Consider the following 26,613-nt stretch of genomic DNA (forward strand, 5'->3'; position numbering starts at 1 on the left):
GAAACCAGAGAGACAGGAAGAGTTGCAGGTGCCCAGGGCTGAGATGGGAAGTTGCCTTCTGCAGCTGCTAGTGAGCACAGGTGGGCAGCAGTGGGGCAGAACATCTGCTACAAAGAAGCAACTTCTAAAAGGGTGAATGAATTCATACATGTAAGCGCTTTAAAGCAACGCCTGGCATGGAATAACTGCTGTATAATCTTAGCTCCTGTTACCTTGTTTAAGATACACTAGGCCCTATTCTAGGCACCTGAGAGAAGAATGACCCGGTTCCTGCCCTGGATAAGCACATAACTATACTCAATTTCAAAAACAAAACCACCTCTCAGAGAACAGTGTCCACCTGTATGTATATTCACTACAGTTCCAGAACTACACTCTTATCATTTAGCGTTCTTTGGATGTCCAATTAATTTCTGGTTTTTATTATATTCTTGTTGTACAATGGAGACAAAGTTCAAATGAAGAAGAAGAAGGACCAGAGGATATATATTATTCTTTCTTGTGCATCAAGAGAAAAATAAACAAGGAAAAATTCCTGAACTTTCAGACCTCCTGTTCCCCACTTACAGTGTTTCAGAATGCAAAAGCTACATCTTTAGGCTTTAGAAATGAGTGAATCTGAATCCCTTAGAAATATGCTCTAAATTTCACCTATAGGAACACATTTCCATAATTCCATTGGGTATTATCTTCAAAATTGTAACCCTTGAAATATGATGGGGAAGAGAAAAACACAAAACATTCACGTCTATCTGACACCTACTGTCTACTCAGTGGGTTGGTATATGATCAGAATTAATGTGGCAGATGGAGCCAAATGAATAGTGACTGCTACCTTCCTGGAATTATTTCAGGTTATTCTATAGCTCCAGCCATTTATCAGGAACAATAAAATGGGACACACACACACACACACACACACACACACACACACACACACACAGTGATCACTTATGAAAAAAGAAAAGTTCGGGAAGTCATGACTAAAGATCTAGCAGACCCAAAATCCTTTAATTTATTCACTTTTTGTTTCTGGTTATAACATAACTGCTAGTGATTTGTAAACCTCCCAATATAATTGCCCATGTGCATTAGCCTTTAATGACCTTCCAAGTCAGTTTTTCCAAGAAATGTGAAGTAGTCTCTAGTCTCTGACATATCTAATGGCCCTCTCTGCATCAAGAAAACCATGTCTGTGTAGCTGGGGTAAGCTGTGCATTGGAGGCATTATTCAGACACGTTGATAGAGACTTAAAAAATGGATAAGCTGGGTTTTCCATCCTCTGAAAGATTTTTCAATATGCATTGTATTTTGATTTTCAGATATTTAATTGGTATTCTTGCTTTCTAATACTTTGTTAATCTCTAGGTATCTTTTAAGTAGCACCCTATAAGTTTTCTGGTTAGAATCAAAGCCCATTTTTGAATAATCAACCTCTTGTGAAATTGGCTGTTAATACAAATTAACTTTTTTTTTGAATAGTGGAAAAGGTGAAGTGGCCAATGGGTGAAAAAAAAAATAGAAGCATCTAAGGTTATGGATCTCATTAGAACCAAAGACTTCAAGTGTTTTAATTGAAAAAAGGCTAATATTAAGGTTTCAAATGAAGCCCTTGAAGAAGCAGGAGTTAAATCTCAAATTTGATGCTAGGAATATTCTAGCTTAAAATTAAAGAAAATATTCTCATATACCTTTACCAATCTGAAACAAAGAAACATCATTCATAGTTTATGATGAGCAAATCTTACTGTTTTCTTTATTGGTGTTTTAAGTGTGTTCGTTTTAAATCAGAAAAAAAATCAAAATAAGAACTAGTCCAAATGGGTTTTTTTCCAACAACTTCAGAATTATTTGTTATCCATTTATTCCAGACACACATTCTTTAAGAATTTCCACCTCTCACTCAGCTCCCCTGTCCAGCTTTGGCAAGATCCAATTCACCTGGGAGAAAAGAGTTCTAATGTTTGGGACAACTGAGTCTTCTTTGCTGAACAATTATTATCATTCAAACTAATTTTCCTTGTGATAAAGCCATGTTAAGACAGCTCACTAACATCTCTTTTTATATTTGAACAACCAAAAGAGAATACATTAGCTATCTCCATAACACAATCCTTCACCTTGCATAATTGCATTATAGCACTTATTTCTACAAATTATATGGTCATTATTTAGATATAGGATATGTGTTTAGATATAAGGTGTCTTTGACTCCACCCTTAGATTACACATGCCATGAAGATAAGGTTAGTATTTTCTCACTGCCCCATATCTGGAAAAGTTAGTAGTGAACAAATAATGGTTTAATGAATGCTATTTGAAAGGTTATTGGGCTTTAAGATACACTTGCAGGGAAAAAAACATGCACTTGGCTTCTAAATCATAATGGCAGACAACTAATGTCTCTTGTGATTAAGCTTCTTCATCTGTAAATGAAAGTCATATTTATACCTACTTCACACTGTTTTGATAATTAAATAAGTTATTAGCTATTAAACACTTAGAAAAGTTCCTGGCATATTGAAATGAGACTTCTATAACTGTTAAATATTGATGTTATTATTTTTTTAATTATTATTATTATTAGTTTCTTCCAAGCATCCATCCCCCTAGTTCAGTAATAATTCCTCTCCCTCACCTCCCTGCAGTCCTTGAGCTACTCTAACTTCTCCCCGCAGCTTCAAGGAGGTAGGGTAGGGAACCCAAGTGCACCAAATGTTCATGCTCTGTACCTAAGGGCACAAGGCCAGATGGGGTCAATATGAGCCATTTTCCAATTTAAACAAGACCAACGGAGAGTAAAGCTGAACATAAGATGGTTGGTAATATGCAGAGAGGGAAAGAAAGAAAAGGAAAGGGAGGAAAGGGGAGGTGAGGAAAGGGAAGAGGACAGAGAGAAAAGGAGACCAATGACATCATTTGAGCCCCTGAATCTATCAATCTATCATCTAGACTTACATGAGCCAATACATTTCTCAAATTCTCTTTTTCAAGTTTTAGCCAGTTTGATTTAGATATAGACTCAGATTAGATCTAGACTTCTATCAACTGAAGCCAATCAGAAGCCCTGACAAAGACAACCATTGATTCTTTGTCTGCCAAAGGAAAGAGTTGACAAAATTATCTCCATTGAAATTCTAAAATCCTGTGTTGATAAGGCAGTAATCTCAGGCGAGTCCATTCAGATGACCACAAGTGGCTTAGCGGGTCTGTAATAAGCTCACGATCTCCTACTCCCTAAGGATGGCTGAGGTTGTGGGGTTCTCCTACAAGGCTGGCACTGACGCAGAACATTATTTCAAATACCAAGTCCTCAACCCAGGTAGAAAGGGAAAAAATGGATAAAATGGCTACACTTCCTACTAAACAGAAGTGCACTTCATAGTGAATGGGGCAGGACGGCAAGATGTAAAAAGAAAATGCCAACATCCTAATATGCCACAGTGTTTCATAAAGGGAAACTCTTTTCATCTGGTCACAGTGGGTTTTCAAAACAATTGAGGAAAAGTAGACATTTGTGAACTACAACTACAGCAAGCTGTCAAGGGATTGCTTTTTTAATTTTCTGAATTTAGAAAAAGAGCCGGTCAGCTCTGTGGTAGCCAAGAGCATGGCAGTGAACCTGAGTTCTAAACTTGGCACAATCACTCAAAAGGTAAAAGTAAGTTGAGGGAACTCACTTGAAGTTTGAACTTCAGTTTCCTTACCTGGGATATATGAGCCTTGGGAAAGCTGATATATTCCAAGATCCACCACAGCTCTTCAGTTCCACAATTCTACAAGCTCCTAGAAGATTGGAAGTGTGGGCAGAACCTCATCATAAAGAGGAAATCTTTTCAGATGAAAGCTGTAAGAAGGAAAAAATCATTTTACACGTGAACACTGAAAACAAGGTATGCCAAGTAATCATGGATTGGTAAACTAGAACTGTCAAGGAGAGACAGCTTTTTAGAGAGGAGTTATTTAAAGACCTTTGTAAAAAAAATGCCCCCTAAGATCTCCAATCTTCAAAGCCTGGAGATTGAAACATATAATATTCCTTGGGAAAGTGTCATTTTATTTTTTAAGTGTTTTAAAGGGGATTTTTCCTTCTCATTTTTTAAAGATGTGTATTAGCAAAGGACAACATTTACATAAGAGGCACAGGAAAAAAGATAAACAGCTTCCTCTTCCTGCTATCAGGGCTTAAGGGTTTTTTTGTTTGTTTTCTCTGTTAAACTAAGATAAACGTTGGTGGGGGGGGGGCGTATAGAGGAAAGTGAAAAGGTGCTGGAAAAGTTCCTCTTTCAATTAGTATCTTTATCTGGAGCTCTGGCCACACTGAATGTGGTAACGTTCCTTGACTCTAATGCAGTGGACACAGCAGGGGGAAGAGATTTCAGGTTAATGACTCCTGAGCCTCCTGCTTACATTTCGTGACTCCCAGGCTCATCCTCACCCTGCCATTCTGTCCTGGAGATTCAAACTTCTAACCTCAATATTTGTTCTTATAGACGCTGATGTTAATTCACAGTTTTTAAATTTTATTCACTCCAATCTTTGTGAGAGTTTGTCTCCACAGCGCAGATGATCGGGGAAGTCATTTATTGAGTAAGCCCCTTGGAAATGGAGACTTGGAAGTGTGATTTCTATTGGCTGTAAAAGCCAAGAATGTCAATATTCATTATCCTGGCTTAGCAGGAAGCTACTTTTCATCAATTGCCCCAGAGATCCACCTTAGCAAACCAACACCACCACAAGAAAAATTTAAGTAGAGTATCTAACATATTTAATTGATTAAGTCAAGAGAAATTAACAGGAAGGTCTTTTTTCTATCATATCATAAATCAATTGCCCTGAAGAGTTGATAAAATGATTTTGAGTAGTTATCAAACTTCACTTATCAAGGACTCTAAGGAACACTGGAAGAAATTAAACCAACACTTTGTTTTTCCTCTACGTCCTGAATCCATGTCTGCTCCCATGTACTTCAGCGTATAATTTACACATCCAACTCAGTTTTGCTTAAAAATACACTTGTTTGGATATCTCTCATCATTTCAGATCTGGCATCTTTGAAAAAATCAGTTTCCTAGGTACCCTATAAGATTCTATAAAGATTCATTACAACCAGAAATCAAATTCATCATCTACAAAACCTCTTAAACGTCAGAGGAACCACCCTTCCTATGCTATAATGTGAAATGATTAGGTTGCAATACAGATATTAACAATTTGTCTCCTGTACTGTGGCACGATCCTATCATTTTGTGGCTGGAGAAAACATTTTGCAGTACCTTTAAATCTAGTTACATCGACACCCACAGTTAATTTTTTAGAGGTGCCAATAGCTTGATTGATTAGAGTATCAGCTCTTGATATATTCTTTCATTTGAATACACACCGAGGGTTATAGTAATGAGATGTAAATGGCATATTTATCACTTATTCCTACATAGGCTTTTATTTTTTAACTAAGAGTACAAGTAACACCCACAAATCCATCTGTGTCTGAAAAAAGGAAGAATACTTATACGCATAACATAGGCAACATCTGGCAGCCAAACGTTTATGAGCAAATCACAGTTGTCATTGAATAGCTGCTAGTCTGGAATGAATCGAAAAAATAATTTCTAGGAGCTAAAAATCCTTAATTATTTGTGGATAATGGTTGCAATCTTTTTTGGTGACCATTACTAACTCACATTTTACTGTCATAGTAGTAAGTAGTACTAGCAATAATAACAGTAACAAGAACCTAAGTTGAATATTTTATAAGGTGTTTTCCTATACATCATCTCATTTGATCTTTACAATGTCTCTGAGAGGCAAGCATAATTATTCTTATTCTTTCACACATGCAGAAATTGAGTTTCAGAAGACTTAGGTAAATTGCCTAAAGATGTTCATAGCAATTCCAACCAGTGTTTTCTGATTCCCAAGCTCCTTTTCTGTCTACAAGATCACATGGCCACTGAAGGTCAGCAGAGCCTGGGCCACAGTCACTTTCCTGAAGCACAGGGCAGGAGCAAAGCCCAGCAGAGGATGCTGGTCAAAGCCGGGTTTACAAGCCTCAAATATCTGGGTTGAGGCTTAGCTCTACCACTGACTAGCTGGGGTGGCCTTGAGAGGTACTTTACTGTTCTGTGCCTCTAGTTGTTCATCTCTAAAGTGGATTTGTTAGGGTTAAATAAGGTAATACATGAAAAGATCTTGGCCAAGTAATTGCTCAATAATTTGTAACTGTTTCAGAACAGTCCTATCACCTTTTTTTTTTTTTTTTTTTTGCGGTACGCGGGCCTCTCAGTGCTGTGGCCTCTCCCGTTACAGAGCACAGGCTCCGGATGCGCAGGCTCAGCGGCCATGGCTCACGGGCCCAGCCGCTCCGCGGCATGTGGGATCTTCCCAGACCGGGGCACGAACCCGCGTCCCCTGCATCGGCAGGCGGACTCTCAACCACTGCGCCACCAGAGAAGCCCCCTATCACCTTTTATAGTCATCTAGTCTTTATGATTATTAAAACTTTTAATTACTAAAAATAGTCCTATAGTCTTTATAATTATTACCATCACTAATAGAGAATGATAATAAAAAGGATGAGGTCAGTTCTAGGAAAAACTTTGAATGGCAGGCAAAGGAGTGTGGGTATTCAGTTACTCATTTTCAAGATCATCCCTGCTGTGACTGATTCTGTGAAACCTTCCCTGACTGCAGCCAATTGAGTTGTCTCTTTTTTCTTCCTTCTCTTATAGCCTTGAATATGCCCTACTGCAATATTGTGGTCTACTTTTAACATCTTCTTCTTTAGACTAAGCTTTCCATAGCCAAGGATTCCCCAAATTCCAGCATAGTACCTGGCATATGACAGACACTCAGCTAACAAACGTTTGTCAAATGGAATTAATTAGAGATGGCTGCATGGCATCAGTTACAATTGCTATCTATGGGAGTGGCCTTATGATGGTTTGAGCATTAGGAAGATTTTCAACAAAGTAGTTTACAGGGTGGTTGGTAAAGAGAGAAGGACCAACAGAAGAATAGAGCATAGATAGGAAGGAGGATGCTACAATTGGCAAAGTAATATGGAATTCAAAACTAGCATCATGGGCAAAGAATTCAACATACAAAGGTGAAGTTGTAGGCTTGGGGCATAAAGAAGGGGCAGATTATGTCATGGTGACTAGGGGGATAGGTACTGGTGGTGTTATCAACCCAACTGAGGGGACAAGAGGAGAAGTTTGCAATGAGTAATTGATTATTATAATTTTGAACATTATCATTATTCCTTTAATGATATGAATAACTCTATACCTTTTTTCAGAATCACTATGAAAATTCATATCAGCCTAAACATAGACAATAATACCATAAAAGCAAATGCTTATCCTGTCTAAAAAAACAATGTATAAGAAGTTATGTTTATAGAATCTGCCTTCCAATGGAGGGGATGCGGGTTCAATCCCTCGTCAGGGAACTAAGATCCCACGTGCCACGGGGCAACTAAGCCCACGCTCCACAACTACTGAGCCTGCGTGCTCCGGAGCCCACATGCCACAACTAGAGAGAAGCCCGCATGCTGCAATGAAAGATCCCACATGCCACAACAAAGATCTCCGCGACCCGCAACTAAGACCCGACGCAGCCAAATTAATAAATTAAAAGAAAAGAAGCTATGTTGTTTAAACCTTTTAGATTATCCTCAAAGCCCAAATGTATTTCCACCCACTATATCCTTGAAGTTTGAAAAGTATTTAAAGCCTTCAACAATCTTTTTCCATTAAAAATTACGGTCCTCTTGAACTAAGCCATAGAGGTAACAAAATAGCAAGGTCGGATTCTTTCAATATTAACAGTAAAACTATTATCTACACATTTTAGATATCACTTGCTGACTCAGTTCTCCACCCCTCAAGTTATAATGCCTGAAAAATAAAGAACTGATTGAAGGACTTTATTTGGAAATACAAATACATGTTTTACTTTGGCTTAAAGGAGATTAGATAGCTTTAAAACATTGTCTGTGATCAACTATACAGAAAAAATTAATTTTAAACTGCCAAAAACTAACACACTAGAAAAAGAAAAGTATTCCCACCCAGACTACAGAAGGTTTGTTAAAAATGTCATGAATAACTTATCAAGCTATTAAACAAAGTCATTCACAATTAAGTGGCTGAGTAGAGACCTATCCATGAAGCAGCAGGGAAATCATCACTGAGTACTCAATGTGTGATGTTAAAAAGAAAACATTTATTTTCAAATTCAAAAAACAGTAAGAACTAGAAAAAAAATTATTAAGAATTAGAAAAAGCAGTGTAGAAAACTGACCAATCTCTTTCATCAGCATCCATGAGCCAATTGGTCGGGAAAGAGGGCTTCGACTGCCTTTCCTGTCTGGCCTGCATAAAAGAAACACATTTCACAGCTGCTTAATAACATGTTTTCTCAAAGTTTCTGAGTAATGAGATTGTCTGGGCAAGGAAAATAGAACATCATGCTCTAGCAAGAAAAATTAATCAAGTAACTGAAACCATTGCCAATCCTGTTCTTTCCTACCTGCGGCAGGTCTCAGCCAAAGCAAGACGGGACACCTGTAACTGAACACTGGCCTCTGCTTGCTATTTAACACAATGAGAACAGTCCGGACATTTAAGATTTAAAGCTCTGAGAAAAATATTTAACCTCAGTCCACTTGACTGGGAAGTTACTGATGGCAGAGTCACCTAAGAAACTTTGCTCTCAGGGAAGCCACAAACTACAGGGCAGAACTGGCCAAAACTTCCTCCATCTGTCTCTCCTCCCACTCTTGTGCAGAAGGAAGCTTGTTTTCTCCTTTGAATACCACAGCTCCTCTGCTTAAGTTCCGGAAGCATATTCTGATGCTCAATTCACAACCACAAGGTTTGGCCTTGAAATAGAACAATAAGCACATACACATACATGAATACAGAAATACACACATACATACTGCATGTATAAACACCTATATATATATACACACACGTAATTGTGCACATAAACATACACATATGCACATGCATGGATACACACATATACTATATATATATATGTGCACACATACACCTGAATATCTATATACACACATACAAACACAGATATATAAATATGTACCTATACATATATTTGCATATATAGATGAGCATGCATATACATATAAACACATATACATACATGCATGCATTTATGTATATAAACATGCATATAAATGTACACATACACACTTAAACACACAAAGGCATCTATGTGAACCCATGTATCTATATACATGCATACATGCATTTATGTGTATATTACCGATACGCATATGTATAGTACTTAATGCATATATGCATATATATGTATACGTGTAAATAAACCTATACATACATATACGCATTGACAAAGGTGATACAAAGTTCATAGTAACCAGTATGGTTTACAAAACCCATGAAGGAGAACTATCTCTCTTCTCTTGGAAGCACAAATCTATATACCTCTACATCAAGTAGGTATTGCCCTGGATGGAACAGACGATGAAATCAAGAAATGGAAAACCATCATGGACACCAGACAAAATATTTTAAAGAAAATGGGAGTACAGATTTGTGAGTTGTGAATGATTCGAGCAGTAAATCTTTTTTTGTTTGTTTTTAAACACAGACTCCTTGGCAATACAATGAAAGTATAGGCCTTTTGACCAGAAAAAAAAAAGTAATACACTCAAATCTATATATAGGAACTCAATCTGTTCCAGATCCCCCAAAAGTTAAGAATACTTTGGCCTGGAGATTTTTTTTTAATTAATTAATTTATTTTATTTTTGGCTGCGTTGGGTTTTCGTTTCTGCGCGTGGGCTTTCTCTAGGTGCAGCGAGCGGGATCTACTCTTCTTTGTGGTGTGTGGGCTTCTCACTGCAGTGGCTTCTCTTGTGGAGCATGGGCCCTAGGCGTGTGGGCTTCAGTAGTTGTGGCACATGGGCTCAGTAGTTGTGGCTCGCAGGCTCTAGAGCACAGGCTCAGTAGTTGTGGCACACGGGTTTAGTTGCTCCGCGGCATGTGGGATCTTCCCGGACCAGGGCTCGAACCAGTGTCCCCTGCATTGGCAGGCGGATTCCTAACCACTGCGCCACCAGGGAAGTCCCTGGCCTGGAGATTTTTAAGTAAGTTCTTCTAACCTCAATTTCTCTTCCTGAGAGAGCACAAATTCATCAGAAAAATATTGGTCATAGTACAAACCCTCCCCTCATTTGTATTTTCATAAGTCTCTGAATTTTATTTGCTATAACTGTCTAGTATTAAAATATGTTAAATATACTCAGAAATGTAATACGGGCTAGCAATTTTTTAAAATATGGAATTAGAAACTATGGTAAAATCTCTAACTCAAATTTATAACATCTTTTATGAACTTGATGAAAAAGAGAAGTCAAATGTTAATATGAGAAGCTTACACAGGATCTATATGTCAGGAGATATTTTCTCAATATTAAATTACAGCTGCAAAACATACATTTAGACTGATCTATGTGGGCAAATCCTTCATTTTGGAAAGGGCACTGGGCAACTATTAGTAGTTACAAACGCAATTCCTTTCTTGAAATCAGTAAAACACATCTCTTTACTTTTGAAATTTGGATCTGATTGTACTTTAAAGCCTTTCTCTAGAAGACATCTAACTTGAAAGAAAAATCGAACCAGTCAGGCACCAGAGAAAAAGATTCTGTAATGAGATTTAAAAAGAGCCAGAGGCAGAACCACACTTTTGAGGAGAGAAATAACTAAAGGGCACCCACTTCTGTCTGTACTGCCGACACCATCCATGATTGCCAATTTCAGAAGGTGACAACAAAAATCTCTAACCTTCAAGAGCAGCAACCGTTCTCTTGTCTAGCTATATAGTAAACTATTTGAGGAATAGGAACAAAGGAGAAACAACATTTTTGACTTGACTACCTAAGAAAGGAGGTATAGATAGGGGGAAATGCTTTTGTCCTAATGAATGAGAGAGATTCACAGGGGCCAGCTGGACAGGTGGACAACTTTGGAATATGTTAGCTTGATGTTACCATATCACTCAATCTCCCATCCTCCTCCACTCTTGCCAGACAGGTATCTGGAAAGCAAATATGTATCCGCTACCCAGATGTAATGAAATGCAATTAAGAATTTATCTTTCTCTGACAATTATAAGAGCAATCTTCAGAGGAAACCATCTAAACTTACAAGGATCCTACTTTATCTTAGAGTTCCACTTTAACTAATGGTTTCTAAATTACTTGAGTGGAAAATTAAGAATGCAAAACTTCACTTAAGGATGCATTAGGAACAAAGTGCTTTTGCAGTAAAACTTTCATTAAGGAAGCTATGTACACATGCATTTAAAAATACACATCTCTTTCTTAAGAATATAGGTAAAGAGATAAAGTAATCTGTTTGAATTATGATCTCTGGGACCATGACTGGGTTTAGACTTCTAAAATGGATAAATATCCAATTTTCAAAAATTACTGTTATCCAACATTGAGTTCCAAATGCAACTGCTTTCTCCCCTACTTTCCCATTCAAGGTCTAAATGATTTCTTCTTCAAAAACCATTTTGAACTCTTTTGAGGGGGGAAAGGGGAGGCACTACTCTGTCAAAAACTGCATTGGAAAATTGGCAAATAAAAGGCAAAATGTAACAATCAAATGCCTTCTAAACTAGTGCTTCTTAAACTTTAACGGGAGATGTACATTTGGATCCTCCTGGAGATCCTGCTAAAATGCAGATTCTGATTCAGTAGGTCTGGAGAGGGGCCCAAGATTCTGCATTTCTAACAAGATCCCATGGGGATACCAATACTTCCCACCCTCCCAGGACCATACTTCCAGGATGAAGGAGCCAGAAAAATAGCTCTCAGCCTGCCCTCTGTCACATAACCCATAAAGAACATATTTAAGTGTATAGGAAGTACTTTCTTAAGCGTACCCAGGGGCTCCAAGTTCCCAAGATAGTTGGTGAAATTTCACCCCTATGCACTCAAGAGAGCATATTAGGACACTGTCACAGTGAAGTAATTATAAGTAAAATCTTGAGTTGGCACTACTTTATAGTAACAACAGTAAATCATCTGCAAGGCCTACTACTTTATCATCACCATACTGGCTAGCCTCCTGGCTATTGCTGTTCCTCGGAAGAAGTAAGAGGCATTATTAAATGAGTAAATACATTCCTGCTGCCATTTATCCTGGAGCAATTCTACAGAGTTGCCCATAGGAGAAGCAGCTCATTAATCAATCAGTTTTTGAATCTGGGAGCCAATACCCATGTAACTATTATCTGAGTCTCCTATAAATGTTAGTGATTCTTTTTCTTCTCTGGAGTCACTTAATAAGCATGGCCTGCCTTTTCTGACCAGAAGACATGTAGGCCTTTCCCATCTTGGTTTCAGCTGGTCTGAAGGATGACAGTGTCATTGAGGAACCTTCCAAGATACACACACCCACAACAACTTGTCTTTATACTACTCAGAATATTTAAAAAATTATCCATCCCAGAAGTGTTCTCCAAAATTGGTAAAGGAAAAAAAAATTCCTCGAGCCATTTATATGGAAACAGACATAGAAATTTCACTTATTTCTCAACTCAATTCCCAAGTATTATTTGATGATTTTTATGATACTGTGATAAGAACTACTGTTCTAAATAAGAAAATAAGATGTCCCAACACAGTTATATTAACAGGATTAAGCTTAACATAGAATGTTGGTCCGATATTCATATGCCAAAGCCTGGCACATGTCAAGTGCACACAAAAAGTTTGATTGTTAAATAAATCTGGAGACTCAATAAACAGTATTGCCTTAGAAAACATCAGCAGACTAAAACACATTCTCCCTCTCATGGCAGGTACACTTCAGCTATAACTCATTGAATTAATCAGGATTTTTCACTTAGACTCATCATTTTTAATGCAAGAGGATAGGAGCAGGAAATTAAAAGAGCCTCCTCCAGATCCTTTGTTCCAAACAGCCTGTAACTAAAAAAATGACACAACAATTTACTCAAGATATATTTATCCACATCACAACACCACGTACCATGGCTTATGTCAGTGATTGCATTCCATTCTTCATTTTCAGTCCATTGTTCCATTATATTATATTTACATTGAAAATAAGTCAGATGGACCGTAATTTGAGAAAACAAGAATGCCCTGAACGTATCTTCCTGTTGGTTTGCGAACTGGCCCCTGAATACGGAGGTCGGGGAGGGACGGAAGAAAGAGCCATACTGCTCTGGATGGGTAGGTGATGATTTTAACAAACAAGGGAACTTATACCTGGAAGAGGAGTAGATCTCCGCACACGTGTGCCAGAATCTTTAGTTTATACGGTGACCTTAACGGAGTTCAGGCACTTAGTCCAGATGGTCTAACAATACTTTACTACCTCAGGGCCACGTCCTCATAACAGCTTCTACTGTGGGAACATCTGGCGGAGTGTAGATTCCAAGGATGGGGAGGGGTGAGGAGCCTCTGATTGCCTGGGTCCACTCCAGGATGAACTGGTGGTCACGTCCTCTCCATGACCTCCTCCAACACTCACTTCTGTCCTCATACAGCAAAAGCACAGCTAAAATCTTACAGCAGGGCTTCCCTGGTGGTGCAGTGGTTAAGAATCCGCCTGCCAATGCCGGGGACACGCGTTTGAGCCCTGGTCTGGGAAGACCCCACATGCTGCAGAGCAACTAAGCCCGTGTGCCACAACTATGGAGCCTGTGCTCTAGAGCCCGTGAGCCACAACTACTGAGCCCATGTGCCACAACTACTGAAGCCCACACACCTAGAGCCCGTGCTCCACAACAAGAGAAGCCACCGCAATGAGAAGCCTGTGCACCGCTACAAAGAGTAGCCCCCGCTCACCGCAACTAGAGAAAGCCTGCGTGCAGCAATGAAGACCCAACGCAGCCAAAAATAAATAAATTTATTTTAAAAATAAAAATAAAGAAAATAAAATCTTACAGCAGAGGCCTTCCGGGTGTAGTCAACTGAGAGTCACCCAAGGACCACTGAATGATGGAGAACCATGTTGGAGAAAAATAATTGAGGTAAAGAGAAAAAAATAAAAAATCCAGAAATGGCCATTTTTAAAAGGACGAGGCAACTGTAGTTGCAGGCGGCTAGACTGATCTTTAATCACGCTAACATTTTTTGCTGTGTCCACGGGAAACCAAAATGACTAGTCAGTTGCAAGGGTGAACTCTAATAATAGCAAACCAGAGCAGGCGTGAGCCTTTCCTCAGCTTCTAACGACGGATTCGTGTTCCCACTAGTCAGAGTGACACCGTAGGGGCGCAGCTTGTGCTACCCACTAGAACAATCGCACAAATAAAATGAAAACAGGCGGAGCTACTGGACACAAGAATGACCCTGAAACACCTCCCCTTCTGTCTGGTGTTTTCCATTTCGATTCCGATACACTTTCCAACAGTTTCTCCTGCTCCTGCCCTCCTTCTAGAGCTTCTAGAAGGAAGGAGAATTCTGACCGGCGCTTCTCCCTCAAGAATCCAGGTGGCTCTTGAGGTAAAAGTGACACCTTACAGCCTTCTCAACCCCACAGCAAATCCATTTTCTGAAAGGACCAACACTCACTCAAGGTCAGGAATTACACAGGGAGAGGAAAAATGTGCTGCTTTGCTATTCTGTCAGTTTGGCCTCTTGTCCTTGAAGAAATAAAAGCCCACTCTGAAGAAACACTTCAGGAAAACATCTGTTCAAGAAAAAAAAAAAGTACTTTTCTTTTTCCTTTTCATGTTGTTTTTGCTTTTGTAGTTGTCCACATCGGTATCATGGTTTAAAAGAACAAGCTGGAAAACCAGACAATGGAGCAAACTTTTGAGATGTGGTCTAGATAAGAAAGGCGATGTGGTGCACTGAGAAGCGGATGCTAATTTTGTGTGAAAATCGTTCCGTTTCTTACCAACCCTTTCAAGCCGGGGTCCCACAAGGGTCCTCTTGCCGGGTGTTGCTGGCCCCAAGGGAAAGCTTCGTTCTTTGATGAACGAACTCGGAGACGAGAGCTCGGACCCAAGCGCACTCCGACTCCACACACGCGGTGGGCGGGGCTGCTTCACAGGGTCTCTCGCGGGAGCGGGGTGGGGAGGAGTTCTCGCGGGATGTGCTCAGACGCCCCAGGAAGCGTCTCTGCGCACAGCCCGGCGCTAGCATCTTGAGTTGAGGGTCAAGCACGGGACTTGTGCACACGGCCCGCCAACGTGCCGTGGAGGCCGTGTTGCGCCGGCGTCTCTGGTCTGAAGGGTCGGGTGCAAGGCCTCTGCACGCGGTCCTCAATGAGCCAGTGACACCAGGTGAAGCACAAAGGGAAAAAAAGGATAGACTTTATTACCCCAATCATATCTTTATTTCCCTGGAACTGTAAATGGGCTTTGCTGGTGACACATTGAGGTATTTTATTAAATTAAACGGTTGGATTGGTTAAAAGTAGTGCTTTTTAAACGTTTGGAAGCTGGAGATGTTTCCCTTTTCACTCAATGCTTGTGATGACTCACTGGTAGGGACGGGAGCAGATCAGTGGCCAGCCAGACAGCGAGAGGAGCCGGCAGCGCACGGGAGGAAGGAGCCCTTGCTGTGCAACCAGTTTCATCTCCACCTGCCCTTCCTCAGGCAGAGAGCCGACCCACACACCGGTGAGTTCCTGTTTGCACTCTGCATCATCAGTGTGGCATTTAGCAGGGGGGATGCAGCCTTTTCTGGACTCGCCCATTGGCTGCACGCAGTCCAGCTAAGGCAAGAAAAGCTGAGGATTCTGGCAACTGGGCTGAAGGGCTTAGAAAATACGCACCTGTGGCTTCCAGACAGAATATCCTTTACCATCAAAAGGAGGGGAAAAAAATCAAAGAAAGTTGATTCTCACTTGGCTTGAGGAGTATTTTAGCAGTCATTTGAAATGTATTGAAAATATTCCTATAGATAATCAGAGTCAATAATCATTATATAACATGTACGCATCTCGGTCCAGATTTTAAACTATATGCTGTTTTGAATATAATACAGCCTCGTCTAGAGATATTTATTATGAGACATCTTGAGATAGTCAAGTCAGAAACTTAGGCATCGACCTCGTGTCTTTCCCTCCCCCTTCTAGATTACATCAAACTCTGTGCCAGATCAGATTCGTCTTCTCTTCTCTCTCTCTGCCACTGCCTGGGTTCAGGCCTCGATTACTCCTTGTCTAGATCTAGGGCAGCAGCTTCCTACCTGCATTCCCCATTACACCCCACAGGGCTGATCGTCATGCAGGTTTTGCCCACCAAGGGGGACCAGGGGGTGCTATCCAGTTACGACTTTACTCCTCCTCCCCCAAATAGTGAATCTAGGCACCAGGCTTTGCAGTCTCCCTAGAGAAATGAGTGCACTTTCAAAATGTATCAATCACCCAGTGTGTGCTAGTAGTAGCCCTACTATCCATTCAAAGTTAATTTTCTAAGATGACCCTTGCTGAAAACCTTCTTTTCAAAGGCTTTGAGACCATTGCTCTTAGGATGAAATGAATAAAGCCCACCTTCTTTTTAACATGGATTACAAAGCTTTTAGTAATGTTTGCACGCTGCATCTCCTTACATTCACTCTCTACAACTCATGCTGCAGTCATATGACACCAACTGTAGGTACCCAAGCCAACATATGGCTCCATGACTCAGTTCAGAGCTCTTTCCCCCAAACCTGAACCTCGAATATGCATCCATCAGGGCACTTACTGGATGGACACAGTCCATGCTGAATTCATCTTAGAGCCCCTATTGTCTGGTATGGACTTTGATACCCAGGAAACATTGAATTAGTAGTTGCTGAATTGATTTAATTGGACATCAAAAGTTACAGATTTTTTCTTCTAATGATGTTCCCAAAGCCTCGAAGGTGCTCAGGTGGAGAGGGTTGACTGGGGAGGTAGTAGAATGGATTTGGAAGATTTAGGCTCTGACACTTGTATTAAAAATCTGTCAAGGAGAGGGAATGAGAAGCATATTAGTTGCATTTACTCCACTGTGACTTTAAATGATATCCTTGTCAAGAAAAAGCATGTGGGGAATTACTCAGGATAAAATGATAGAAAAGAGTCAATCATTAGCAAGAAGTTAATTTTGCTTTCAAATCCTCGGTTAACTTTTGAGTTGATTTTGATATGTCCATTTGTAGCTCTCTTTATAGTAAAACTTCCAAAGATGTATGAAAGGTATGGCAATTATAAAAGAAAGAGTTCAGTGGAAGAATATGGGGGTCTTTGTGTGACACAGGTGTACACGTGCACGCACACACACACACAGTAAATAAAACTTTACGGTAAGGTCATTTTGATTGCCTAGATCTTATAAACCTTAGCATCAGCATTACCTACCTACCACACTGTAGGCATCCATATAATTAGAAACCATGTTCCACTTGTGCTTAAAATTCTCCCATGGCTCCCCACCAAATCCTGAGCATGGCGTGCTGTATCGTTCATTATCCAGGTCGTTCCCACCTCTCCAATCATGCAAAGCACCGTACTTTGCGCTGTTACAAGAAGCTTCTCACAGTCCCCAAAGTAGGCCGTGATCTTTCCCACATCCTTCGCTTTATGCCTATTCCCTCTGCCAGTCCCTTCTGCAATATATCTGCCTGTCGGAAATGCCTTTTGCCTTTCAAAATGCCACGCTGATATTACCCCTTCTGTAAAATCTCACCACAGTGAACATCTCTTACTTTTGTTTGCCCAACAACGTTATGTGTCAATTATATCTCCATAAAGCTGGGAAAAAATTTTAAATAAAATTCTTTGTTTCCCAGATGGAGGTCCTTGTATCAATATTTCTCCATCCTAAAGTTGGACTGGACCCAGATCCTGGGCCAGAGTTTAGCCTGTCCAAATCCTCAGGCTCAGCTAAATGATCTCACATTGGAGATGAATGGGCTAAAAGTAACCAAGCAGATCTTCACACCGTGTGGCACAGCACAGCACGCTAGAAAAGGGATAGGCTCTAGAACAGACAGGCTCTGGAACTTTCCAGCTTTGTTACCATGAATAAGATATCTGGGTTTTTCTGAGCCTCAGTTTGCCCATCATTAAATGGGGATAATGATGTTGGCCTAGCAGAGCTTTTGTAAAGATTATAAATGATATACACAAAGCACTTGGCACAGCGTCTGAATCATGGTAGTGTCTCTGTAAATCCTAGGTTTCATGGTTATAATCTTTAAGGAAGGAAGAATTTCTGACAGTGCAGTCTGCCTAGGTGCCTATTAAAGATGCCAATTCCTGAGCCCTAGACCAATCTACTGAGCCCACTGGACCAAAACTGAAGCCCCCAATTGCGTTTCAGCACACTTCCCAGGTTGTTCTTAAATAAGAATCATACATCTGAAAGTCCCTGAAATAAGGTGGAGACCAAAGAAAGTATAAAGAGAGAAGGGACATGAGGCTTGCTACTGCTGTTGACAATCACAACAATGATAATAGTAAGAACAACAGCAATAACATCAACAGAAATAATAGTAATAGCAGCTGGTACAAAACACTATTGCCAGATTGTTCTAAATGCTTTAATATATTAATTTTTTAATCCCCACAACCCCACGAAATATGTCCTATCATATTCCCACATTTCAGATGAAGACATTGAAGTTCAAAGAGATCAAGTAACATAGCCAGGATCACAGAGCGAGTCAGCGGTGAAGCTACAAATAGCCAGGTAGGCTATTTCCAGAGGACAAGCTCTCAGCCACTGTGCTAGCATCGCGCCCACACAAGCACAATTGCTCACCCATGTCTGGCCCAATGTGGCAGCACTCATCCCTCCCATGTGTCTCTGCTGACTGCCAGGCATTGTCCCTGTTTTCAACCCCCCCCCATCCCCAGGGCCCATAGGACAGCATGTCATACATAGGGAGGCACTCAGTAAATTAATATGTGGTCAATAATTGATCCCACAGGATGAGCTCAGAACTCCACCTACTATAAGTTCTTCAGACTGCAAGAATAAACATTTGCAACTGTATTTTTCACTCATGGAATTTCTTTCAAGTCCCTTATATAGATATCATCTAACCTATAAACCCAGCTCTCCCTCCTTCCCTAGCCTTCTTCAGAGGCTCCCCTTAATAATGTATATCTGTCCCCTTAGACCCAGAGTCAGGTTCAGCTGGTGTTTATTGCATGCCACTGTGTGGCAGGCACCATGCAGGCAGTATGACTAGTGGTTTCCAGAGGGCCACATAGTAGGTGCTTAGTCAACATCTGATAAACACTGAGGTTCACATTAGGCCCCCACTGAACAGGGGGTGAAACTGAGTCTAAGATGATTTGAGAACTTATAAGACTTAGGGCTTCAGGCTGTAAATTCAGTGTCCTCTCAGAGATGGTTTAGAAAACAAAGAGTTTAACACAGCAGCACTACAAGCTTTGGGTAAATCTTCTAACTACAACAGTTTACATTTTCTTTCAGGCCTATGTATCATGAAATATTTATTATCAGCTAACAGTACCTTAAATGTTTGTAGTACTTAGTATCTCTTGACTGGATTTCACATGAATTAATTTTAAGTGGGCAGTCTTTGAAAAAGGTGTCAAGTGATTTATTCAGATGTTCTCTCCATGTATCCTGTAGTGCCTTAAATTTACAGAAGTTTCAAACATAGGAAAAGCACATCTAGAATTGACAGGAAAAAACACCAGAATAACATTTAATATAACATTTTATCATGACACGAATCCATGGCTGATTTATCAAATTCTGATAATGGGTCACAGAGATGACTATCAGGATTGGAAAAGGAGGGATCCTTCCCTCTCAAGTGTGGGCTGGATCTAGTGACTCACTTTTAATGGATAGAATACAAAAGAAGTGAAAAGCTGTCACTTCTGAGATCAGGTTACAACGGACTGAATCCATCTTGCTTGTTCACTCTGGTGAAGCCAGCCACCGTGTTGTAAAAAGCTCTGTGGAGAGGCCCACATGGCAAGGAACCCAGGAAGGCCAAGCCAGCAAGGAACTGAGGCCCACAGTCCAACCACTCCTGAGGAACTGTCAGTGACCACATGAGCGAGCCAGGAAGCATGTCCTTTCCAGTCAAGTTTGAGATGAGGTCAAAATCTCTGTAGGAGCCCCTGAGCTGGGAAGGCCCTGCTAAGCCACACCTGGATTCCTGACCCACAGAAACTATGAGATAATAAACGTGTGTTGTTATAGCTACATAATTTACTATTGGGGCTATTTGTTACACAGCAGTAGATAACTAATACAGGCTGGAAAGGATGCATGCAGTGAATGCCTCTGGCCTCATTCCATCCTGGGCCCACTTTGGACATGAGCTGTGGCTGCAGAGAACAGTTCCACGTGAGCTCAGGCTCACTTCTAACTGACAGAATCCCACCTGGAGAATACAAAGTGCTTCTCCTTCCTGGCCCAGGAGGCTGCTTCAATGTCACAGGATCCCTTGGCTGGAAGAGCAAGGAAATTAATGACCGTGGAGTCACCTACACAGAGGAGGACCCAAGCAGGTGGATAAATGCCCAAACTTCCACCCTTCAGAGGGAAAGTTTTAGAATGGTTTCTGCACACTTCTCAGAGGCTGCCAGTGAGCCAGCAGAATTGAGCTGCCCTTGCCAATAGCAATAACCTTGCTAAAAATTTCTTACGTGGCCCTTTTTTCCCTTCCCTGGCTCACCTCCCATACTCCTTTACTTGTTTCCCATGATCACCTCTCAAAAAAATCACCTACATTCAAAGTCTTGTCTTAGGCTCTATTTGAGGGGAAACCCATACTAAGACCATGCTAATTGAACTGTCCACTATGGTAGGATTTCGGTAAGCACAGTGGTTTATGGTAAGCAGAGGGCATGGGAGAAAGGAAGTATGGGTCATGTTTAGGGGATGGCAAATGATGTGGTTTGCTTAGGACAGTTTCCAGACTTGTCTGAAAGATTTGCGTCAGTTGTTACAATGTAAATTCCAAGTCCCTTTTCCTAGAGAATCTGATTCCTGGGAGGGGCCCTAGGAATCTGAATTTTTAACTCATATGCATCCCAATGGATTTTTTTTTTTTTTTTAGCAGTCAAGTTTGGGGAACAGTGAGCTGGTGAAGGATTGGCCTTGGAGGCAAGGGAAGGAGGAAAAGAGCAAATTTGGTCAAAGCCATGTTTATGAAGAACCTCAAAATCTTTCTTTAAAGACTGGAATGTATTCTGAGAGCAGTGGGGAGCCACTGAATGTTTCTGAGCAGAGAACATGACGATTGAGTTATTGTGAAATTATTTGACAGCAACAAGACATAAATGGATTTCCTGAGATGCGAGTTTAGGTGAGATACACTATGAGGAATATGAAGGCCAATAAAGAGGTTATTGCAAGTGTTCAGGTGGTGTGGAATAGAGATTCAAGTAGATAATTGATCAAAAAAAGAGAAATAGCTTTTTGTGAACTAAGCCTGAAATTTGAATTAAATAGGCTTGCTTCACAACATTTCCTTCTCTGTACCGCCTGCAGACTATGTTTGTAGGGCCTCTGCATTTTGTTATCATTCTTGGCATGCAGTATTAATCTCTCTCTTTTTCGTAAGTAATTACCCTTACATTACTCTCAAAGTTATGGAATTTTCTCAGGGGAAAACTCTACCGTGCACTTAAGAAATGGATGATTATTTATGTAGTTGGATCACTTGGAAACATATACATTTTTCCTTTATGATGATTAAAGCCTAATGCAAATAGAGTTTTTGACATAGGTTCCAAACATATTTTAATATGTATAACTGGAAGTTTGACAGTTACCTGAGTGTTAGTGTGGAAGTGAAGCAGATTTTCTAATTAAATCAAAGAAGAAATTCACTACTGCCTTAAAACAGAATATTATAACAAAAAGAAAGAAAGGAAAAATACCAACATAGTCTTTTGGTTTGGGCTGCATTTTGGTTACATATTTGTTTGTCTTTCGGGCAAAAGGATTAAGCAGTAACTATCACAATATGGTTACCCGCATTCGTAAGACTGAGTAATTTTATTATTTTAACAGCAAATTCATTTCTCTCTCCTCCTCCTCTTTCCCTCTCTTCTTCCTCCTTGTCCCTCTCCCTCTCTCTCATTTTGTAAGAGCACTTGTAATGATATGGCACAAGAATAGCCCATTAGCCTCAAATGAGATGGAGCCTTTCTCTCTGTGACACGCATCCCAAGTGAAATATAAGAATGTGGACTGCGGAGTATGGGGTCAGCTAGTAGTTGTCACCCCAGCCGTGGTGTTGGCATGCTGTGCGCCCGTGGGCAATCATGTTAGCTCCAACCTCATGGGGTATCTATATAAAGATTGAATTAAACCACATGGATGAAACTCTTGGAAGAAAGCCTGGTGCCTAGTAAGAGCCCATATAGTAGTGCTCTGTCTTTATTATACCTCACCCCCTGGCACGGAAGAGCCTAGCCACCATCTCTGATGCAGGCAGTGGCGGTGGAGATGCTGGGGCACAGGGGCTCCCCACGGATCTCTTACGGCCGCCTTGTTCATAGATTCCTCTCCAGCACCTTCATGAATAATGTTAAGTCCCCATTAAATGAAAGTGTGTTTATTTCCTGTGAATGAGGAAATTTGTCTTGTGTGAATCCCTAAACTTTTATTAACACTGAAATAGGTTGTGCTTCCTTCTTCTTCAGTTGATTCAGCAGATAATCTTTCCTCATTCATCTGCTATAATGGATGGCTGAGAGGATACTGAAATTAAGCAGCATCTTATTTGTCATTTCGGAATGGTCTAAGGGAGGGAAGAGGGGCGTTGAGGAAGGAGAAAGATACTGCTATTTGTATAGTCTAATTGTATTATCTTTAGGGCAAAAGCTCAGAAGAAGGCCTCTAAGGGAGCTTCTTACCCTAGGTCACCTAATTGTCAGTATGCGTAAGTCACACACCCTCAGCCTGTCTCTAGGAGGTCAACAAATCAATCTATTAATGCACTCTTATTAAACCTTTGGTGGAATTGATGGAGAAAGAAAGCCTAAAGGAAAGCAGAAGCATTCCAAAAAGGAAGATAAAAGCCAGAGAATTAAGAAAGGGAGAGAGGGCTTCGCTGGTGGCACAGTGGTTGAGAATCCGTCTGCCAACGCAGGGGACACGGGTTCGAGCCCTGGTCCGGGAAGATCCCACATGCCGCCGAGCAACTAAGCCCGTGCACCACAACTACTGAGCCTGTGCTCTAGTTCCCGTGAGCCACAACTACTGAAGCCTGCATGCCTAGAGCCCGTGCTCAACAAGAGAAGCCACCGCACCACAACGAAGAGTAGCCCCCGCTCGCCTTTACTAAAGAAAGCCCACGCCCAGACACAATGCAGCCAAAAATAAATAAATAAATAAATTTACAAAAAATAAAAAAGGAAAGAGAGAGACAGAGATATGACAACACTCACTAGGAAAAAGATCGGAACGATTAGTTTTAGATGCAGCACGTCAGGTTTAGTTAGTAAGAAAAGAAAGCATTAAGTCAGGGAATTCAGACAAGCATATACTTAGGAAAACAGCCAGAGAAATGGGAAAGAGTTCATGCTGTTGGAACCAGTGCAGAATATAACTAACACTGAAGGCACCCACACCACTCCTGGTGGCCTCAGCAACCAGAACTCCCCTTCATGCAAATAACGCAGAGATTAGAAAAGGCATATGTAAATAAAATAAGCATTCTTCACAGAAAGAACCATCACCACGTGGGGAGTGGTCCAGAGAGCAACATGGGAGATGTATGTGCAATAGACAGAGAATGAAATCTTGAGGGCATGGACTTAGGTTGACAATACAAGTGATTGATTAACAACTCCCCAAACTTAAGAATTTTTGTGTTGTGAATACACGTCGACTGGCTTCTAGTCCTTATACATAAATAAGTATGGGCAAATCACTGGCCACTGCTTCAGGGAAGCAGAGTCTCAGATCTGGGGAACACCAGGGCTAATTATTCTAGGAGCAAAAATTTGCTTGAGTAGCTATGAATATCCTCCCTGGCTTATTCTCCAGTCGGGGACTGGGGTAGATGGACACGGGCATTAATAAGAACAGTGGAGAGAGACAGGATACAGGTTTGTCTTCTCTTCCTCAAACCTGCCTGTTTGTCAGGTAATGTGTAGTTTTCTCAGAAGGTGAGGCAACAATGAGCATGGTCATGAACACATACTAGACCTGAAGGTTAAATAAAGTTGAGAGGAAGAGCACTTAATGGCTATCCTTGTGTATTTAGAAAGGGAGACGTGGAAAAGCCAGGGTGAAAACACACCAGTGCTTTTAGCCATGATGATCATTACCAGACTATGAATTTGGTGGTGAGGGAAAAGGTAATTTGGCACATAAAACACTCTACAGAAATATCTGTGTTGCTGCTGCTCGCCAGCCTTGAGGCTTACTATTTGCCCAACTCTGTGCTGAAATCATATGCATAATCTCATTTAGTTCTTCCTACAGACATGTAAGATAGATACTGTTACGATAATCCCAGTTTTGCAGCTGAGGAAAAGTTGAGCTCAGGAAGTTTTAATACCTTGACCAGAGTCATAAAGGGATGGTAAATGGCAGCACTGGGTGCAGATCACAGTAATCTTAGTCCAAAACTCATTCTCTTAGCTTCCCTGCTATATTCCCTCCCAATTTAATCTTGCTAAATAAATATATTAATGTAATCTGTAGTGAGAATCTAAGCTACCTCCTGTATCAGATTTATCTATGATGAGGGATCCTGAAAGATTTAGGGGTATAATATGACAGCATTCACAATCTATGAAACTAATTAGCTGGAGTCACCTGTAATGATTAGAGTGTTGTTTTGGAAAGAAAACAGAGGAAAAGAGGAAGCAGAGACATAGGATCACTTATTTGGGGGAGCATATCACTCTATGAGAATATAAAAGAATCACCTATGTTTGCTGCTATAACTTCCCTAAAGTTATCGCCTGTTGGAGACTTTCCAAAAGCATATATCTATATTTTATTTCACAGGGAAGACGAACAGTAGGGCCTTGGTATAGAGATTAAAAAGAGGGCCTGCTGAAGGAACACATACAGAGGTGCAGCCTCCGCAAGGGAAAAGCAGAAGGAGGTTATTTTAAATTACATTTTCTTTGAATATAAAGCCCTCCACCAAGATAAACCACATTCTACTTTCAAAGAATAAATTTAACCAAAAGAAATCAAAGTTGCTTTCTTTTTCCTTTTTGAAGTCACGCCTGTGTTGACTTCTAGACAGCTTTACGAGATACATGCCAAATGCAAAGTAGATACTGAACTTTGATAACACAAGGGTTTGGCGTATAATCATGTGAACCACAGGGACTGCTTATTTTGTTAGGTAAATAATGTCGAGCACGATGCTCATGCAGGCTTTGATGTCATTAGGAAATAAAGAGAAAGAGGAATAACAGTATTATTGAAAGAAAAATGGCCACAGTGTGTTTTCAGCTCAAAGTGGCAATGTGAACTTACCTATTTACCTAAACTCTTTACCCAAATTCTCATTCAAATGACCAAACTCCTATAAAAGTAGAAAGTAATCTCTTTCAGAACAGAAGCCATAGAGGAATCAGCCACCTGTTTGCAAGAAAATCTACCGTTGTAAATTAGAGTTAGTATGTGATTACAGAAGAAAGATACAGATTGTGAGTAGCCTCAACGCATGAAAGAAGAGTCCTCCAGGTGGAAGGACTACGAGAGAATCCCTATAAAGATGCAGCTGAGGAAAGCCAAATGGTGGGAACCAGGGTAGACGAAGCCATGTTGTTTGAGGGTGGAGGGGGGTATGTTTCAATCTTCTACTGCAAGAGTCAAGAGTCCAGATCATGTTTCATATGGGTGGTATGACATATACAGGAAAGAATAGGAAATATCTGAACAGAGAAACCCATAAACATGCACACACAAGAAGAGCACAGACAAAAATGCTAAAGTAAACCCGAATAACTTGTGAATAATAAATATGAAAACACACAGCCTTATTACAAGACAGAAGATCTTAGACTGTAATAGAAAAAATAAGTTTAACCAAATGTTGAGTACAGGAAACACAACTAAAATAAATGGTAGAGGAGAAAAAGAAAAGAAAAACAATCATTTATGGAGCATTTAATACCCGGCATTCACTGTTCTAAGTATTGTACAGATTTTTATCTTATTTTATATGAGTAACTACTACACAAGGTAGTACTATTTTATTACTGTGTTACAAGTGAGAAAATAGAATCACAAAGAAGTTAAATAACTTTCTTAAAGCCACACAGTTTACTCAGTGGTAGATTCATGAAATTTCTGCCTTAGAGGCAAAATGAAAAAAAAAAAAAAGGCAAAACACAGTTGGCAGATTCAAACAAAAGAAAGACATGCAATATTAATATAAACAGTACCATTTCTCCATTTGTTTGGTGCTGAAATATTTGAACAGGGAACTACACACATTCGCATAAAACAAAAAACTTTCTTTAAAAAGGACAGAAAAGATAAGGAGGACAAATAGTTATAAAAAAAAAATCAAGTGAATTAACAATACTTATTAAAATACATAGAATACAAGGTAATTCAACCAGGTACTTAACAGTATCTACAGAATTTATTTTCTTTATTCTTTTTTTTTTTTTTTT

At 40.2% G+C, this 26,613-nt stretch overlaps 2 long non-coding RNA genes across 2 annotated transcripts in view; one reads left to right on the top strand and one right to left on the bottom strand.

Moving 5' to 3' along the window:
• Positions 1-8,308: 8,308 nt before the first annotated feature.
• LOC125961540 (uncharacterized) overlaps positions 8,309-26,613 on the bottom strand; it is a 127,851-nt gene continuing 109,546 nt past the window's right edge. The window contains exon 3 of the long non-coding RNA XR_007472414.1: positions 8,309-8,379. This is a non-coding gene — a long non-coding RNA (uncharacterized LOC125961540). The remainder of the gene's footprint in view (positions 8,380-26,613) is intronic.
• Positions 15,306-18,783, top strand: LOC125961541 (uncharacterized). The gene is made up of 3 exons (XR_007472415.1): positions 15,306-15,328; positions 15,536-15,667; positions 18,628-18,783. It is a non-coding gene; the product is annotated as an uncharacterized LOC125961541 (long non-coding RNA).

This window comes from Orcinus orca, chromosome 16 (assembly GCF_937001465.1).
Source record: "Orcinus orca chromosome 16, mOrcOrc1.1, whole genome shotgun sequence".
Taxonomy (NCBI): domain Eukaryota; kingdom Metazoa; phylum Chordata; class Mammalia; order Artiodactyla; family Delphinidae; genus Orcinus; species Orcinus orca.